This window comes from Lactuca virosa, chromosome 5 (assembly GCF_052849685.1).
Source record: "Lactuca virosa cultivar CGN04683 chromosome 5, Lactuca_virosa_CGN04683_v6, whole genome shotgun sequence".
Classification (NCBI taxonomy): domain Eukaryota; kingdom Viridiplantae; phylum Streptophyta; class Magnoliopsida; order Asterales; family Asteraceae; genus Lactuca; species Lactuca virosa.
The window spans coordinates 193,630,268-193,650,376 of NC_136430.1; the positions used below are offsets into that span (position 1 = coordinate 193,630,268).

General features: G+C 41.6%; 1 long non-coding RNA gene across 1 annotated transcript; it reads left to right on the forward strand.

The window, feature by feature from the left end:
- The first annotated feature begins 2,153 nt into the window (after positions 1-2,153).
- LOC145115952 (uncharacterized) lies at positions 2,154-4,246 on the forward strand. Its single transcript, XR_013711787.1, has 2 exons — positions 2,154-2,710; positions 3,825-4,246. It is a non-coding gene; the product is annotated as an uncharacterized LOC145115952 (long non-coding RNA).
- The last annotated feature ends 15,863 nt before the right edge of the window (positions 4,247-20,109 follow it).

Below are 20,109 nucleotides of genomic sequence, written 5' to 3' on the forward strand. Positions count from 1 at the left end.
TATAAAACTTGTCAATTTAATACAATACATTTGACATACCTGCATCAACATACATCGCAAGTTCGTGAGCGCGTGGTAAACCAAAACATGTTCGTAGTTGACAACCACAATTCTCAGGAGTTGGTGCAAATCCTTTTAACCGATGAAGCTCTTCTAAGATTTTATCCAAAGCATGCTCTGAAACATGGTGTCGTAGTGAATTGAATATCTCATCCTTAAAATTTGGTTTATGAATGATTATGCTCCTTGTGAAACTCTCTTTGATAGCTGTGTCTTGCGACTGTACAACTGTTTCAATAACATATATGAATTTATCCAAATCACGTTTTAGAGATGCTAGGTGTTTTTTTAGCTTAGCGTGCTAACTCTCAACTCTATTTGTTGTTGAATTTCCAAAATTGGTACTTTTATCGGTCCACAATGATACAAATTTGTCGGGATACTTCTCCAACCAAGTATTGTAAAGATACTCAAAAACAACTAAAATATGAAGAAAAATCAAATTAGTATGATTGAATGAAAAATAATTATTAAAGAAATTAAGAGTTTAGGATATATATTAATGATACCTGGATCTCTGGACAATAACGATTAAAGGTCTGCATACGCTTGCATATATGCACTCGGTGTCGGAGATTCGACTAATTTCTTCCACATTGGATGAAGAGAACCCCAAGTCGTATCTGATTTGATACGTTTCCTACAATGCTTTGTTATATCGTTGAATATATGCCACCTACAAAGTAAATGATTGCTTTGTGGAAAAACATCTTCGCACGCTAGGACGCGGAAGGAACAGTAGTACCCACCAGTTCGGGTGTAGCAGTGAGGATATGGAAATCCACGGATTGGTTTATAGGTTTCCCCAGAGGGATTAGACCTGCTTAAGCCAGTGATAAGACTGTAGGAACGTCACTACAGTTATGAGATCAAGGAAGCAATGGATTGCTTAAGGTAGCTTGTGATGTAAGGCTACCATTGGTCATGTAGCAATCACTTTTAGCCGTGGAGTTGGTAACGACGGGATTCGACACATGGATCTGATCGGTTGGATCAGAAAGTTGTTAGAGTCGCAGTGGCATGATAACTAGTGGCAACTAGTTCCAGGGAAGGATTTCGTTCGGAAGTCGTGTGAGGCAACTATGTGGGAGTCCTTTAGCTCCGCGACCGGGCCGGAACCCGGTATGTCAGATGATTAGTGAACGAATTGAGACCAGGGAGGTCTCGGTAGATTTTGGAAAGCAGCCATGTGGCAGCATACTGCTTCAGGCAGATCAGTGTTCAGACAGTTTTTGTGTTTAGGGCGGTATTGACAAATTGGGTCTTCAGGTGTATGAGAAGTATCTAGATGTTGGAACCCCCAGATATTAGGAGTTGAATAGTAGATGAGAGACAAGCAGATTGGGCTCAACAATAATGATTGGTATGAGAGGTCTGTCAGGGAGCCATACCATCTCGAGACTTTAGGTTTCGGATCGAGTAAATGTGATCATATTGCAAGAGATTCATTTATTTTCAGTTTTTAGAACCCTGCGAGGGTTGGTTACGGTTTCCTTGGAAAGGCTAGAGTTATGCTCGGGATTATAGTTCAAGTTGTTTGGCGTGTAAGGAATGAGAAGAAACGATTTCGAGGACGAAATCAAATTTAAGTGGGGGAGAGTTGTAACATCCCATTTAAAATAATAATTAAATAATAAACCTGGAACCAGAGAAGCAATTTGTATTATTATATGTTATTATAGCCCAAAATCAAATAACAATTAGCTGGGAGTTGGTTTCGGGAAGCCAAATGACAAGATTTGAATCTCCGGGGGTTAAAGTGTAATTTTGGGATTTAATTTGTAAAGATTTTCATAAGTCAAGGGGTGTTTGGTATTATTTGGACTTAATATGTAAGGATTTATGATAGCGGGGGTTAAAGAGTATATTATGGACCTCATTTGACAATAATTGTGGAGGGAGGGGCTACTTAGTAAAATATGGGACTTATTTTGTAAGGGATTTTGGAAGATGGGGTTGAAATGGTAAAATAAGGACTATGTTTGAAAATGAATCTTGAAATGAGGGACCGATATTGTCAACATGGGTTAGAGTTTGAGGAGTCGGGTATATATGCTTTACGTTGCCCTAACCCTAGCTGTGTTTGTCCAGCCGCCATCCATACCTCTTCAACTCCCAGCACTGCACCCCATTTATGCCACCCTTCACCATCGGCGTTGCCACAGATGATGGAGTCAGAAGAATCGCCGACATGACGAGTGTTGCTGCTGGTATCTTTCCATGGTGGCGGAAGACGGAGGCCGACGAGGATGTGTCATTTCAGTCGTGAGTGAGGAGGACCGCACCACAGCCGCGCTGCTGCTGCGGTTGCTGCCACTCGAAGACGAGTCCATCGTCGGACGCTGTGACTTCTTTACCAGAGAAGCGAGTTGGGGAGGAGCCCCTGTCGTTGGTCGAAGTTCGCTGCCACCGTTCTTCTTCTTTCCTTCTTCTGTTAGACGCCACCATGGTTGTGGGTGACCAGTGTATGGACGTTGGTTCAGTTGGGGCTGAAGAGGCGTTGCTCGATGTCGCTGCCACCGTCGAGTAACTATTTCATGCACCCCGGTTGCCCTCCGCCGCTCTCTTCCATAGTTACATCGCAAACCGCCGTCAACTGCTATTGTTGCCACCTGTGGCTGCTGCCGCTGCCATATTCCGTCGCCACCAGGTGGGTGGGTGGATCCGTTGCAAGTATCTAACGTGTGTGTTGTGTGTGTTGTTTGTTTGGGCTGGAAAATCAAGAACAACCACCACCACCGTAAGGTGGTGGCTACCGCCATGAACCACCGTGTGTGTGTGTGTCTTAGTGGTTGTGTGTGTTTAGTTGAGATTAGCATTGTAAAATGTAACTAGAAATCGGAATAATGAAATGAAACCCTAACCACCAACATGAGGTGGTGGCTGCCGCCTCCTGCCGTCGCCGACCGCCGTGTCGGGTGGCGGTGTGCTTTGCCTTGCTGTGTTTGATTCGTTCGGGATGCCTGAAACCCTAATGGGCCCAATGAAACCCTAATGGGCCCAATAAAACCCTAATGGGCCCAATAAAGCCCTAATTGACCTAAAAGTCCAAACATGTGACTAATGGGCCTAGTGAAACCCTAATGGGCCTAATGAACCTTAAGTGATCAAATGACCTAGCTATTGGGCCTATTGGGCTAAGATGGGGTTGGAAACCCTAATTAGGGTTTAGAAAACCCTAATATTGAATTTATGGGCCTTGGACTTCGGGACCCACATTTAGTCCTTTGGAATTGGACTATGTATTAAGCCCAATCACACCATATGATTTATTTAGAAGAGTGATGGACTTAATGGATTAAGTCCTTAATGGGTTAAGTGAAAAACACTTAACCCTAATCGTCATGTCATGTCAGAACCCTAATTTCACTTGGGCCTTGAGTTGTGTCTTCCTATTGGGCCTTGGTGGTTGGACTATTGATGGGCTATCCAAGAACAAGTAAATGGACCAAAATAATTGGATGAGTTTTAGGATAAGGTCCATGTAAAGGACTTGGGCCCAATTTAGAAAATTGGGCCATAGATGGGGCATAGTTTGGGCCTTTATGATTATGAGATATTAGGCCATTAGAAATGCCAAATGTTTGGACTGGACTAAATGGTTGGGCCTTTTAATAAGGCCATATAAAGGGTTGGGCCCAATTTGGAAAATTGGGCCATATGTTGGGCTTTGAGTCATAGTTGAACCTTTGGGCCTTTGGAGTGTGAGTTGGACCTTGGGCTTGGAACCTAATTATTAATTGGGTGTTGTTTGATGTTTGAAGTCCAGGAATCTGTCAACCAGCAGCTGGAGTTTCATCCGCGGGACTTCAGCAGTGTCAGGTGAGTTATCCTCACTATATCAACAGGGTCTAAGGTACCAAGGCCGACCCTTTATGGATTTGTATCTGGATTATGGCATGATATGTTTATTGTTCTGTATTTGTTATATGATATGGTTATATGTGTATGGCGTTGTTATTTTGGGGGAACTCACTAAGCTTTGTGCTTACGGTTTCAGTTTATTGTTTCAGGTATTTCAGATATCTCGGCAAGGCGAAGGCGTGACCGTACACATCATCGTGTTTTGGACTTATGGTTTATTGGATACTCTGATATTAAACTATTTTGAAAACATTTTTGTAATAATTAATGGTTTATGGATCTTTGAAAAAGTTTTAAATTGGTTTGATTTTTATGGGTGTTACAGATAGCTAGTCTTATTTTAGTTCATTTCTTTAGAGCAACACTCTCAATCACCGCCTATATAACGTTGATGAACATAAGTCATTAAAATGACAAAAATATCCCTCATGTATTTTTATCATTTAGATACCCCTCCCATAAGCTCATTTACTTCATATTAGCTTATATATAAAGTTTAAGGGCAATCGAAGGTCACTTAGTAGGTTTTCCACAAAAAGAATACATTTAACAAACTATTTGACACGCCCCCGTGTCAAAACTAAAGGTCACCACTTTGTGCAGAATTTTGCTAAAAACTTTGTAACTTGTTCCCTATACCTCTAATGGCTACCAAACTTTACCAAACGGTTATGAAGGACTAAATAAAGGTTATAAAATTCTTAAATACTTAATTAACCTATCATTAAGACCTTAATTCTTACAATCACTCAGATGAAAGAGTCAAGAGCTCAAGTTACTTAAAAACACTCTTGAACCAATATGACTTGTTCCCAAATCATTTAATACATCATTGGGTGTGGTTAACTACATAGAACCACAATTTATCTCATTGAAAGTACTTCATCCAACTATGGAATCGTCAATTCCATTCCATGTTCCCAAATTACCCTTGGGTCAAAACAATTATTAGAGCTAGAACTTCACTAGCAATCTTTCATGTTTATGTTCCACTAACATATCTAGAATGTTAATTCATGTCCATGAATGTCATTCGCTTCTGATATATCAAAATCTATGTAATAATCCATATATTTCCCAAAATGCCCTTATGGCCAATTATTCCATAAATTCAACTATAGACCACTCAATCATTGATGTTATTGCATTCAAATCATATTGTTAGTATCAAATCATGATTATGAGTATCATATACTCATCAAATGCTCACATTCCAAGAATTTCATTGTATTCATCACAATTTCTCACATAACCATCTAAAACCCATCTTTATTCTCGATTCTACCATCATGGATGAATTTGAGCATTCCAATTTGTTTTATTGCTATCAAATATCATCTAGGTCATTGAATCCATACCAATCTAACATATAAACATGAAATCCCCAATCTGAATTTCTAGGGTTAATGAAGGTTTTCACCCAAATCCTCAAATCCATCAATGTGAAGATTGGATTAAGATTAGGATCATCAAAACAACTCAAGGGAGGTAAGAAACCAAAACCGTAATCCTCAAATGAGATGAAAATCGTACATAACTCCCAATCCATAGATGAAACTCGAATTCTACATTAAGGAATAAAGAAAGTATACCTTGAACCACTTGATTTCTTCATAAATTACACCAAATGAACCAAGAAGGCTTGAGATCGATTCCTAGGGTTTCTCGTGAGATTGAATCACCATTTCACTACCTCTCTTCTATTCCCATTGTTCATATTTGACTAAAATGGAGCGGATGCATTCTTATTCTCGGATTTTTCATATTTGGTCCTCCATGTTTCCTTGCTTTGGTTAAAACCTACCAAACTTCAATATTTATGATTTTAACTTAATTTTTGGCATAGTAAGCACTTCCCCATCCATTATATAACTTTTTTAGTCCTTTCCACTAACTAAGCCAACCATTTTGGTCAAATAACTTTGCCAATTTGACACTTTTGACCTTTTAACTTTAAAATGTTATTATTTTCACTTCTAGCTTTCTAAAGTTCATATCAATTAATGGTACGATTAATATTTGATGATTTAACTATATAAATCGTCTTTCATTTATTTACTTTATTGATTTAAGAAACTAGTCTTAAATTTTAGGATGTTACATTGGTGCCTTCGACACGTAAGTACAATGAGGAAAACCCACCTCTCACCGCCGAATCATACAGACGATCTCTGGCTGCTGGCTGACAGATCCCCGAACTGACAAAACAAGACACCACCCCATCAACAACCGATCCCACGAATAATCTATGACTGTAGAACCACAAAAATCCACGCGCCATCAGATACCAAAATGACAACCCATCAACATCTATCCCCTGACTCACACTATGAGTCCAAATTAGGGTAAAAGACCTTTTTACCCTTCCTCAAGCTTAGTCCAAGGCCAAGGCCCAAACTAGATGACCAAAGGCCCAAAATCCAAAAATAAACACCTAAGGCCCAAATATGGCTCAATTTTCCAAATTGGGCCCAATTCCTTTCATTAGCCTTTACCCAAGAAGGCCCAACAAGTCACAACAACCCAATAATAAAAATCCAGATGGCCCAACACAGTCCAACCCAAAACGCAAAAAAGGCCCAAGTCTGCTAAGTACACGGGGTGTACTCAGCCTGTACGCTCAGCGTACTGCATGGAAGGCTTGTACGCGCAACGTACATACTTGTACGCCCAACATACTCACCAACCCAAAGCCAACTTTCCAATTAAACACTTAATCCATTAAGCCTTGGATCCAAAATCAGATCTGACTTCCCCAAGGTGGTTTATCAAATAAAGTTGCCAACTTTATGTGCATGCATGGATAAATAGGACTCTAGAGCACAAAAGAGCTTAATACATGACTTAATACATACATGGAATCAAAAACACCATAAAATTTGCACCTTTATGCCCAAGGAACCCATGATATAACCAGATCTACAATTACAAGCTTCACAAACGACTTAAACTCCCATTCATCAACCAAAAGGGTCAAAATGACCAAAAGTGAACCAAGAAAATATTTGAAATGAAAAGCCAAGGTTGGGACTTTATACCTCCCAAGCTATCAAAAGGAGATACAAATGTTGGATCTCAAAGCTTTCCAATTCTTCAAGTTCCTCCTTCTTCTTCTAGATCTACAAAATGAGCACCAAATCCTCAACAAAGGCTCAAACACCCAACAATGGAGGCTAAGACTCGTCGTTAGGATTTTTGGGGTTTAAGAGGCTGAAAAGGAGGCCAACCTTAAGGAATAAGGATGTTTAAATAAGGTACAAATGATCAAAATTTATGGTTTAGACACTCCTCGTACGCCCAACAAACTCCTCGTACGCCCAGCGTACGAGGCCGAAGCTTCGTGACCAGGCCTACTGACTACGCTTAGTGTACACCAAGGTACGCCCCGCGTAAGTGCCCTCACACGAGTACACCCAACGTACTCCCCATGTACGCCCCGTGTACTAGGGTTTTTCCTAAAAACCCTAAATTCTTCTGGAAGCCATAACTTCTTTATTCTAAGTCTGTTTCCGACGAACTTTATACCTACGGAAAGGTGACGCGAAGCTTTACACTTCTAGCAACCCATCATAGCCTTAAAACTCCTCGAACCAAACCCAAAATTCATAAAGGATTGAAATAACAATTTACGATTATTCCCTTGGGCTCCGAAACACCATCGAATACTTGGTTTACTTAGACTTTAACTCCCTCATCTAAAAAGGGCCAAATCCATCTTCTCCAAGATCCCAAGCCTTAAGATAACTGATGATCGGGTCGCGGCCCCGAATAATGTAGCGATTCGAAACCGAGTGTTACAACTCTCCCCCACTTAAATTCGATTTCTTCCTCGAAATCATTCCTTATCATCCCCGGCATGCTTGACAGCCTGAGGGTCATAACCACAACCTTAAACATACCATTACCTTCCTACAACAACTGATCTCGGCATCCACCCATAGAAGACGAATCCACAATACCATGCAAAAACCTAATCTACTTTATCTGAACTTGAGGTCTTGAACTGGTCCGACTCCCTGACAGATCGCCCAAACTGAACCAATGCTAAATTCATGACGCTTATCCATCAAACAATCTATTGAACCCCTGATGATAACAATTCAATGAACACAAAGAGATACAAGATATAGATTGCCTTAACCGACGTACCAATACGATGCTGCTATAATCCTGAGGCCTCATCACTTGCCCGACCTTCAGACAGGTAGAACCATCCTAGAGCACATAAACAAAAGCTAAATCCTGAACCCTCCATGATGCCTTTGACATACATATTTCTTAATCCACATCTATCTGAGCACAGACCTTGCACGGATACAGTCATGATTCCCAATGTGAGTTTCCACCAAAAGCCCATTCGAAAATGGCCACTCATATTCTTCTCGAAGACCCTTCCCTACAACTGATTAGCATCTATTTATGAATCTGCCGCTAGTCTCTGACTAGAGGCACTAACAAAACTCGCAAAATTGATCCTCAAAATAACTTGATCACGACTTCACCCAAAACCAAAGCATATGACGTACCAAACCTTAATAACCCTTGACTTTTTGCTATTCCATTACCAACCACTGCTTCGACGAGCAAATATGATCAAACCAAAAATTTCCACGTTACAACCAACTCCTTATCGGATCAGGTGTACCCCCACCTGAACAACCACTCGAGACATCATAAAAAGCTTTATGACTTCCGACCTCATAAGAAATTTCCAATATTGAAAATCAAAACCCTAACAACAACCTGCGAACAACCGTAAATATAATGTATACATCCCACAGAGACTTTCTGATACCTATATGGTACTCCCTACAACTCGTACTACTTCCCTTATCCAACCAACAAATTTGTGACTCGCCCGACTACCATTAGTGCGTTAACACCGAAAGCACTACAAGTAAAAGAAGCGAACCACCATGATCACTAGGTCCACAATCTATGATTGGAATACCCCTACAAGGTCCTCAACATAGGTCTGGATTGACTCTGAGCTCCCAACATGAGTCTGGAATGCCTTCCCTGGCCCTCGGCCCATGTCTGGAATGCTCTCGATAACACACCGACCTTGTTGTCATCGCATCATTCGCCCATCACTCTGGGCCTGAAGATACCCACCTCATTCCATTGCCTTGAAGGGACCTAATCGACTCCCTCACAACGCCAACTGAGCACCAAAAAGCTGCTACCAAAGCAAAACCTTACAAAAGCATGGTGGAACGCGACCTGCGAATTGGATAATAGTTGCACTCTTGGTCTAATTCAAAGGCTATAACCCAAAAGAACCATACTCATAATTTGAACCAAGGCTCCAATGCTATCTTGCCCGGCTCACATGAAAAACCACCATGCACATCCTTAGGGAACCCATATTATCATTCAAAGAGAGTAGAAATACCAGAGATAATCGAAATAACACCTCAAACAATAACAAAAAACATCCTCACGATCAATCAAAAGAAGATCCCATACTTGATAGAGATTGAACGGATTCCATCACTACACAACTAGCTCGAGAAGTCTTCTATGGTGATCCTGAAGGTTAGCAAAACCTAAGTCTGCTATGAACTAAGTTCCCACTCCACCATTGAGGGTAAACACACCTAAAAGACCGAAAGATCGTAGTGTTGGATTAGGTGTCTAAGCCCATAATTATAACTGGTATGTACTTGACCCGAGAGTAGCATGGTCTATTTTAGGTTGCATATCACCAGGATAATTTGATAGGATGGACTTTTGAGAAGAGGTTAGTTATGATTTATTAATATATTATAAGTTCTAATATATTAATATGAAATCATATGATTTAATTAGTGTTGATCAAGAATTAATTTAGTGATCAAAAGAGACTAATTAAATTAATGGGGACTAATTGTGTAAATTAGTTATATATATATATATATATATATATATATATATATATATATATATATATGGTTTGGGCTTATAATACATGATGGACTAAGTTTATGGATGAATCCATAATGAGTTAGCCTACTTGAATCATGGATCATGGATAATAAGCCCAAGGGTATGGATTAGGGTTTAACCATGACTCTTAGACTATATATAGAATACCCCAAAGCTAAAATTGGTTACCCTAGTGTTCTTGGAGTTCCATAACCGATTTTGAGTGCATAGAACCTTTCTCTCAAGTTCTCATTTGTCCAAGGTGTGTTGTGAACCATTTGAGGCATCACACTTGGGGTGCTAAGTTCTTAAAGCCAAAACTACAAGCTACAACAAAGAGGTAATTTCATAACTCAATTCTATGTTGTTTATGTCAATTGTATGCTAGTTGTAGGCTTAATGCTTTGGAAACAATATTACATATAGATCCAAAGCATTTAGGGTTATATGTGTACCATAGGATGTTGTAGTATATTAAAACCCAACACATAGAGCATATGGAACTTAATGACAGATTAGCCCGACCATTGAAACTCGGCTGACACAGTTAAACTTTCGAGTGAACCTCCGCTGAAAGATGAACCCCACAACCAGTGGTCAAGGACACGTCGAAACTTAATCCAGAGAATCAAGACTGATATGGAACTGAGCATACCCGCTTCTGAAAAAGACCCACTGATCAACATCCGCCCAACTAATATGAGAACATCAACCCAAACAACGAACTGGAAAATCCCTCAGTGGTTATCATACTCGACCTGAGAATCCCGGTTCTCCCCCACTTAGGGCTCGAACTACCACTCACTGGCGCTAAAACCAAATCATATCTCAAAACAGCACAAGCAGGTACTACCCTTTCTGACTCTGGAACTTTTGAGCCTGCTCACTCTTTCTCCGAATTCGGAAGAGCTGAAAGGGCATAACCCTTGTCATAGATAACCAGATTCCAAACCATCAATCAACAATTCCACTTCCAACTCTAAAACCAAAGCCGATCACAATCATAGCCCCCTTCTTGAGTCTCGCGACTCGAATACCCGGCCTCGAGCAAAACACCCAAGGCCGGAAACCAATAAGCTCACTAGGTTTGCATAAAACAATCCCAAATCAATAACACCATTAGGGCTTAAAGCAATTACCAGGACCATCCTCCTGCTCGAGCAGTCATAACCCAAAAGATCAACAGGAACATAAATACTGCCATGAATCATGGTGTCCAACCATGCAACCTTCCCCGACCAGCCGTTAGAATCCCCGAAACCTTCCTTGATTCAAGTATGGATCATGTGCTTCCAGTAGTACGGGCCCAATACTAACTTCTACACCTATCCATACTTTCCTCAAGAATCATTTCAGGTCTTCTAAGTCCTAGTCATAAAATACTCCTGAAACCGGCTCCTTGGCGAACAAAAGCACTAAATACTCGCTAGGACATCCTAGGACTCACCCACACCCCTCTGTCATCAGCTGCTAAAGAACCCCTACCAACGCCAGCTAACCACTTCACGAATACAATTACATGCAACCAAGCTTAAATAGTCATTTGACTAAAGGGCCTAACCCTACAAAGGTTGGACTCAGACAAGAGCTGCGTAATAGGTTTGAGTCCTTCATTCTAAGATTATTTAACCTTCATTGCATGTAATTTTATTGTATTCATTTGATGGTTAACTTTAATACGAAAACCTTGATCTCAAACTCTCCGCACCATGGGAGCACCTTCGCCCTGCCCCATTCTCCCTAGAGTGGTTAATGATTCATCACACTAACCCGCTATACATTGCACCCACTAATGAAACTTCCACCAACCCTACAACACTCGTGTATGCTAGCCATACATAACACTGGATCCTATAGACAGTCGAATACTCGATCCTACCCTAAGCCCACAACCAAACAAGGAACAGGAAATAAGGCCAAACCAAATATTCTCAGACTATAAAATCTTAGTTATGTACAACTATGATGCATACACTAAGCAACTACAGTAATGATGTCAATTTCATATAAGGAAGAACCCTAGGCTATCAGGCATCATAAAATGAGGCAATTCTATCATGCAATTCCTGAAGATGCCTAGTCTATTGCTGGAATAATGTTCTAACATATCACAATAACAAAGAACAATGTGGTAATTTGGGGTCTACTTACTGGCTCCAGCTAATCGTACACATCACATCCTTTCTTAATTATTTTTTAAAACAATTTTAAAAATCATTTTTAAAACCTTTTCATTTTACTTAGTTTGAGACTCGATTCACACGGGTGTACCTCCACTTCACTCAAACCAAGGCTCTAATAACAACTTGTAACATCCCAAAAATCTCAACAAATTTAAACTTTTCAAAACAACTCATTTCTTAACAAAAGTGTTAAAAAATATTGTTTCCAAAACATGATTTAAAATCAGAGTCACCTAAGATCCAGTCTGTTATAAAACCAAGGATGTGTACGGTCACGCCTTCGCCTTGCCACTAATCAACTGAAAACCTGAAACCATAAACAACATTATAAGCATAAAGCTTAATGAGTTCCCCCAAAGTACCAACATACAAGCAGACAACATATACAAATAACAGCATGCACTGGGCCTACAACTAAGAGACTGGATTACCCCTGAGCCGACAGTATGAGTCTGGCTTTCCTAACATGCCCGCAGATCATATATGGCCTACTCTTGAGCCCACAACATAAGATTGGCTTGCCCCCAGGGACCACAACTTATGTCGGGCTTGCTCCAACCTAATTAGTCATCGGACTGGAATACCAATGCTAAGCCCTCAGTACGAGTCGGGCATACCAATCAGGTCCTTAGCTCATATATGTAATTCTGCTGAGACCTCAGTATGAGTCTGACATGCCCTACCCGACCCTCAGCTCATATCTGGAATGCTCCAGGAGTTGTTGGCTACAACACAAAACACTACAACCTCAACCCAACCCAATATGCCGATAGCTAACAAACATATAGAGGTAATCATGTATACAGAATCACTGGTAGTCCTACTGATCTACCAGACTAACATATCAAAACTAGCATGCATTTCTATTCTATACTCAACATATCAACGAATATTATGTTATCAAACCAATGGGTCGGCCTTGGTGCCTCCGACCCGTAAGTACAATGAGGAAAACTAACATATCAATGTCGAATCATACACACGATCCCTCGATGTTGGCTGACAGAACCCTGAACCGACAAAAACAAGACACCACCCCATCAACAGTTGATCCCACGAATAATCTATGACTGCATATACGCCAAAATCCACACGTTATCAGATACCAAAATGACAACCCATCAACGTCTAGCCCCTGACTCACACTATGATTCGAAATTAGGGTAAAAGACCTTTTTACCCTTCCTCAAGCTTGGCCCAAGCCCAAGGCCCAAACTAGACGTCCAAAGGCCTAAAATCCAAAACAAACATCTAAGGCCCAAATATGGTCCAATGTTCCAAACTGGGCCTATTTCCTTTCATGAGCCTTTGTCCAAGAAGGCCCAAAAAGTCACAACAGTCCAACAATAAAAATCCAGATAGCCCAACATGGCCCAATACAGCCAAGCCCAAACCGAAGCCCAACACGCAAAAAGGACCAAGTCAGCTGAGTACGCGGGGAGTATTCAGCCTGTACGCTCAGCGTACAACATGGGAGGCTTGTACGCGCAGTGTACATACTTGTACGCCCAACATACTCACCAACACAAAGCTAATTTTCCAATTAAGCACTTAATCCATTAAGACTTGGATCCAAACTCAGATCTGACTTCCCCAAGGTGGTTTATGACATCAAGTTGTCAACTTTATGTGCATACATGGCTAAATGGGACTCTAGAGCTTAAAAGATCTTAATACATGCATGGAACCAAAACCACCATAAAGTTTGCACCATTATGCCCAAGGAACCCATGATATAACTAGATCTACAACTACAAGCTTCACAAACGACTTAAACCCCCATTTATCAACCAAAAGGGCCAAAATGACAAAAATGAACCAAGAAAAAGATTTACGCAATGAAAAGGAAAGGTTGGGACTTTATACCTCCCAAGCTATCAAAAAGAGATACAAAGGCTGGATCTCAAAGCTTTCCTTTAAACCATAAATCTTCAAGTTCCTCCTTCTTCTAGATCCACAAAATGAACACCAAATCCTCACCAAAGGCTCAAACACTCAACAATGGAGGCTAAGACGCGTCGTTAGGGTTTTTTTTGGGTTTAAGAGGCTGAAAAGGACGCCAACCCTAAGGAATAAGGATGTTTAAATAAGGTACAAATGATCAAAATTTATGGTTTAGAAACTCCTCGTACGCCCAGCGTACGAGACTGAAGCTTCGCAACCAGGTATGCTGACTACGCTTAGCGTACTCCAAGGCATGCCCCGTGTAAGAGCCCTCGCACGAGTACGTTCAACATACTCTCCATGTACGCCCAGCATTCTAGGGTTTTTCCCCAAAACCCTAAATTCTTCCGAAAGCCATAACGTCTTCATTCAAAGTCCGTTTCCGACGAACTTTATACCCACGGAAAGGTGACGCAAATCCCTACACTTCTAGCAACCCATCATAGACTTAAAACTACCCTAACCAAATACAAAATTCATAAAGGACTGAGATAACAATTTACGATTATGCTCTTGGGCTCCGAAACACCATCGAACACTCGCATCACTTAAACTTTAACACCCTCATCCAAAAAGGGCGAAATCCATCTTCTTCAAGATCCTAAGCCTTAAGATAACCAATGATCGGTCCGCAGACCTGAATAATGTAGCGATTCGAAACCAGGTGTTACATTGCAAATCCATAATAAAAGGTTGCAGGTACAACAATTGAGGGGCCGCTTTTGTGTGAAGAATGGATTTATTTTTACCCTTCTAGTAGTAATTTCCATTAAAGAAAGGTCTATAGTAGTTGGGATGTATCATCCTGGCAATGAGATATTTTCGAATTTAACCCTCAAGAATGAATACTTATAGTATTTAGCCCTTGTGTATGAGAAAACATGCAAAATGGCCCATAGTGGTATTTTTGTAATTTCAGCCTGAGGTTTAGTACGTTGGGTGTATGTTGTGTACGATGGACGTACATGCGCGAGTCTAGTACGTTGGGCGTACATCGCGTCGCGTACGCAGGGCGTATGTGCGAGGTTCTCAAAATCCTAAAATTTAGGGTTGGACCCTATTAAACCATCTTTATGGCCTCTAACCTCATCTCTCATCAACCTCCAACTCCTCCATTAGATTTTAGCAAACCCTAGCCACTTACTTGAGCATTCTTGACCCTGGTGTGTGTTTTTGGTGGTCTTAAAGGAGAAAGACGAAACTCGAACCACCTTGGAAGCTTGAAGGAGCTTTGGATCTGGGATCTTCACCTCTCTAGCAACCACCAAGAGGTATAAACTTCTAAACTTGGCTTGTAAGTCCTTACATCTAGCTAAGTCCTTGATTCATGAGCATTTTCGTCCCAATAATTGACTTTTTGGAGTATGGCTTGCTCTAGTCCATTCTAGCTATGCTTTCAGATGTTTTGAGAGGTTTAGAAGCATAAAAATGGGGTTTTGGCTCTTAATCCTTCTCCATGCATGAGGTTGATTGTCTTAATGGGTTAAGTGGATGGGGTTTTTAGCATTTAGCACTTATTGGACATGCAAGACCATAAAGTTGGAAACTTTATGGTCAATGATGATATTTAGGACTTGGATCTGCATTTTGGTCGTATTAGATTAAGTGTTAACCACTTGATTCATCAAGTGAAGGTCCACTTGTGTACGTTGGGTGTACCAATTGGTACATTGCGCGTACGCAGGCTAAGCCCCCGAATCCTCGGACATCGATGTACCCCCCCGCATACATCCTAGTACGCCCTGCATACGAAGGTCTGGGTGGACTCGGTTTGGTTAGCTCGACTAGTTTCGTTGATTTTAACCGATTTTGACCAAGTGTATTTTGGGAAATTGATATTAATTTTAGTTGGGCAATATTTTGGATAATAGGTGTCGGGTATAGCCGGTTTTCGGAGCAGAGGCTTGTTTAACTTGCGATCAGACTGAAAGGTGAGTTTTTCTCACTGTACCCGTGGGTCGAAGGCACCAATGTCGACCCACTTGATTATGTATCCTGGTTTTAGGATAGTGTTATACTGGTATATTACTGATTAGTAGTTCTGTATGATTATCTGTAATTGTTGATTTTGTGTTTATGTTTGTCTGTTACATATGTCGACACATTGTGTTTGGGTTAAGGCAGTCCTGCTTTGTGCTAAAGTCCAAGACACCCGGGGACGACCGGATAAGTTGTAGGCCCTACGAGGCTATCGAGTCAGGCTGGAAGCTCGTAGAGTGGTCCGGATAGGCTGTAGGCCCTACGAGGCTGTCCAGTAATGTCGAAGGCTCGTAGAGCGGTCTAGATAGGTGTAGGCCCTACGAGGCGGTCCAGTCATGCTGAGGGCTCAACATTTCATACTTTGTTTGTTTTGTGGTGTGTTGGTACTTTGGTGGAACTCGTTAAGCTTTGGTTTACCGTTTTAGTTTATTGTTTCAGGTACATCTGAGGATCGTGTGACAATGAAGGCGTGATCGTGCACATCTTCCTGTTTTATGTCACTGGATCTTGGGGAAGACTTGGATTTTGAATAATGCTTTTGAAATAATGACTCCTTTTGTAAACAATATTGGTTGATGGTTAATTTTAAAAATTTTAAATTTCTTTGATTTTTAAATGTTACGAGTTGGTATCAGAGTGTTGGTTTGAGAGAATTGGATGAACATTCGTATGAATCTAGACTCAAACTAGGGAACTGCAAAAGTTTTTAAATGGTTTTCAAATTTGTTTTCAAAAGTAACTAAGGAAGGATGCCATTTGTACAATCATCCAGAGCAAGAAAATATACCTAAGTTAAACACACTGTTATTTGATATTATGTTTCTGTTAGAACAAAATGCTAGTGGTAGGCTAGGGATCTTCAGGAATTGCATGATAGAATTGTCTGATATGTGATGCCATATAGCCTAGTATTCTTTCTTATGTGGAATTGACATCATTAATGTAGTTGCTCAGTGTATTCATCATACTTGTATATAACTAAGATTCTATAAGATAAGAATGTTTGGTTTGACCTTATTTCCCCCTCTTGTCTGATGAAGGGCTTAGGTATAATCACATACTCGACTGTCTATAGGATTCGGTGTTATGTATGATTAGCATACACAAGTGTTGCAGGGTTGGTGGAGGTTTGATGGATGGGTTATGTGTGAGCAGACGACCAATTGAGGAATGTCAAGCTTTTCTCTAGGGAGTGAGAATAAGGTGTATGTGTATTCTAGTGTGTGATGTTAGGGTTGTTGTGATGATCTTCTAAGACAAATACGGGAACGTGTGGAGGGTAGTATGGGCCCGTACTACCGGAAGCACAACACCCGTATGCGTAGTAGGGAAGTCACAACCCCTAAGGTTCTGTTAACTAGAATAGCTCATATGGTATGAAATGTGTTTTGTATGATATTTTCTGATTTATTTTCAGTATGTTGCTCACGAGGGGATCAGGTTTAGGAGCCAGAGCGGGCGGCCAAGATAGGTCAGGGTTGACTAAGGATCAAATTAGGGAGTTGATTTCTACTGAGGTTGTTACTTTTTTGTGAGGATCGATACCAGAGTTTTTTGGGTCTATCAAGACCGCCATGATTGGGCTTTTCGACGATCGTTACGCGGCTCTTTCTGAGGCTGCCATTGTTGGCGCTACCGCGATTGTTACAGCCACTTGGGTTTGTGGAGAGAGGGCCTTCCGGTACCTAGAATTCGATAATACGAAGCCCCTAGTGTTCAAGTTAGTCCAAGATCCGATCATTGAGATGAGGTGGTTATCCTATGTTGAGGGGTGTTTCTTTACGTGCTCCTGTCCTGCTGACCAGAAGGTCAAGTGTGCACTGAACCTTCTTCGGTCAAGAGCTAAGGACCGGTGGAAATTGGTGACTGATTCGAATGAGATATGTTCCTTTGGTGGAGAGGGAGAGGCTTACCCAAGAGTATTTGGACCTGATACAGGGGACTGAGTCGGTGACTGAGATCACCAAGATGTTTATTGAGAGAGCTCTGTTTTTCCCTGAGTTTGCTGCTTTCAAGCAAGCTCAGATGACCCGGTACTTTAACATGCTCAAGACGGACATCCGCCATTTTGTGTCCACTCAACGTTATGGTACACGTATGGAGATTCAAGAGGCCGCGAGGAGGCGGTAGATTGAGATGGAGCTCCAGGCTAGGGGAAGGAGGCATGCTCCAGTGCAGACGCAGACTGCGACAAAGCGGTTCAAGGCTGCTGATGGGAGATCTAGGGGTTAGAGGGGCTATAGTTGTGGCAAGTGCAGCAAGGTTCATGTGGGTTCTTGTTGATCTTATTTTGGGTGCACAAATGTGGCAAGGAGGGGCATTATGCCAAAGATTTCCGCCGACAGGTCCCTATACCGACCACCGGGATCTGTTATCATTGTGAGCAGATTGGCCATATTAAGGCCAACTGTCCTTTGCTCACTACGGGACCGGCGTAGGCTCAAGCACCAACTACACTAAGGATCACAGATGGGCATCAGGGTAGGGCGGAGCTCCCGAGGGCTCGGGGTCGCGCTTTTCATCTCATAGTAGAGGAGGCCAGGGCGGCGCCTGATGTCATTACTAGTATGTTTCCAGTTATCATTTTGTCAATCATTTTTGTGGTATGCTTATGTTTATGCTTCTGATAGGTACCTTCTTAGTGAATTTTGTTCCCTGCTCATATGTTATTCGATTCGGGCGCGAGTTGGTCCTTTGTATCTCAGTCTTTTAGTAGGGGTTTCGATGTGACCCTTAGAGAGTTGGAGTGTCTGTTGCAGGTTTCTATCACCAATGAACTTGGGATTTCTGCATCGAGTGTTTTCCGGGATTGTGTCTTGGAGACTTTTAGGGTGCCTTACTCGATTGATCTGATCCCTATTCCCATGGGATACGTATGTGTGATTGTAGGGATAGACTGGCTAAGTAGATTCAGGGCTATGATCGATTGCGAAGGTCAGCAGGTGATAATTTGAACCCCAAGTAGGGGAGAACTGGTTATTTTTTGAGAGGGTACCAGATTGGGGTCATCCTTTAGTTCTGCTGCCAGAGCTCGACAGTATATTTAGCACGCGTGTATGGGTTATCTTGCTTATGTGGTTGACACCTGAGTATGTAAGCAGATTTCGATTTTAGGGATGCCAGTGGTTAGGGATTTTGCTGATGTGTTTCCGGAGGAGTTGTCTGGTGTGCCTCTAGAGAGGAAGGTTGATTTCATGATTGATTTAGTTTCGGGTGCGGTCCCTATTGCTAAGGCGTCGTATCGCTTGGCGTCACCTGAGATGCAGGAGTTGTCCTCTCAGCTTCTGGAGTTGCTGCGCAAGCTGTTTATCAGACCGAGCAGTTCGCCGTGGGAACAACGATTTTTTCGTCAAGAAGAAGGATGTTTCACGCCGGATGTTCATTGAATACCGGGAGTTAAACAATCTGACAGTGAAGAACCGTTATCCCTTCTGCAAATTAGTGACCTCTTAGATTAGTTGTAGGGTGTGTCCTGGTTCTCCAAGATCGACTTGAGATTAGGGTATCATCAGATGAGGGTCAGAGAGGAGGATGTGGAGAAGACTGTGTTCCAGACTGATTATGGTCGCTACGAGTTCGTGGTGATGCCATTCGGGCTCACCAATGCACCTGCGGACTTTATGGATTTGATGAATAGGGTATGCAGGTCGATGCTCGATCGATCAATCATTGTTTTTATTGATAATATCTTGGTGTATTCCAAGACCAGGGAGCAGCATGAGGAGCACCTTCCAGAGCTTTTGGGAGTGTTGAGGTGAGAACAATTGTATGCCAAGTTATTAAAGTGTGAGTTTTGATTACAAAAGGTCCAGTTCCTAGGACATCTCGTCAACCAAATCAGGATTTTGGTCGATCCGACCAAGATTGAGGTCGTGATGCAGTGGGAGTTCTGAAGTCTCCCTTGGAGACCAGGAGTTTCTTGGGTTTAGCAGGATACTATCAGAGATTTATTAAGGATTTCTCCAAGATTGCAGTACCCCTCACTCATTTGACGAGGAAGGGCGTGGATTTTCGATGGGGTCCTAAGCAGCATGTGGCATTTGAGACTATGAGGCAGAAATTGTGTGAGGCCCAAGTGTTGACCCTCCTCGAGGGTGTTGAGGATTTTGTGGTATTTTGTGGCATATCCATCTCGGGTTTTAGCACAGTGCTTATGCAACGTGGGAGAGTT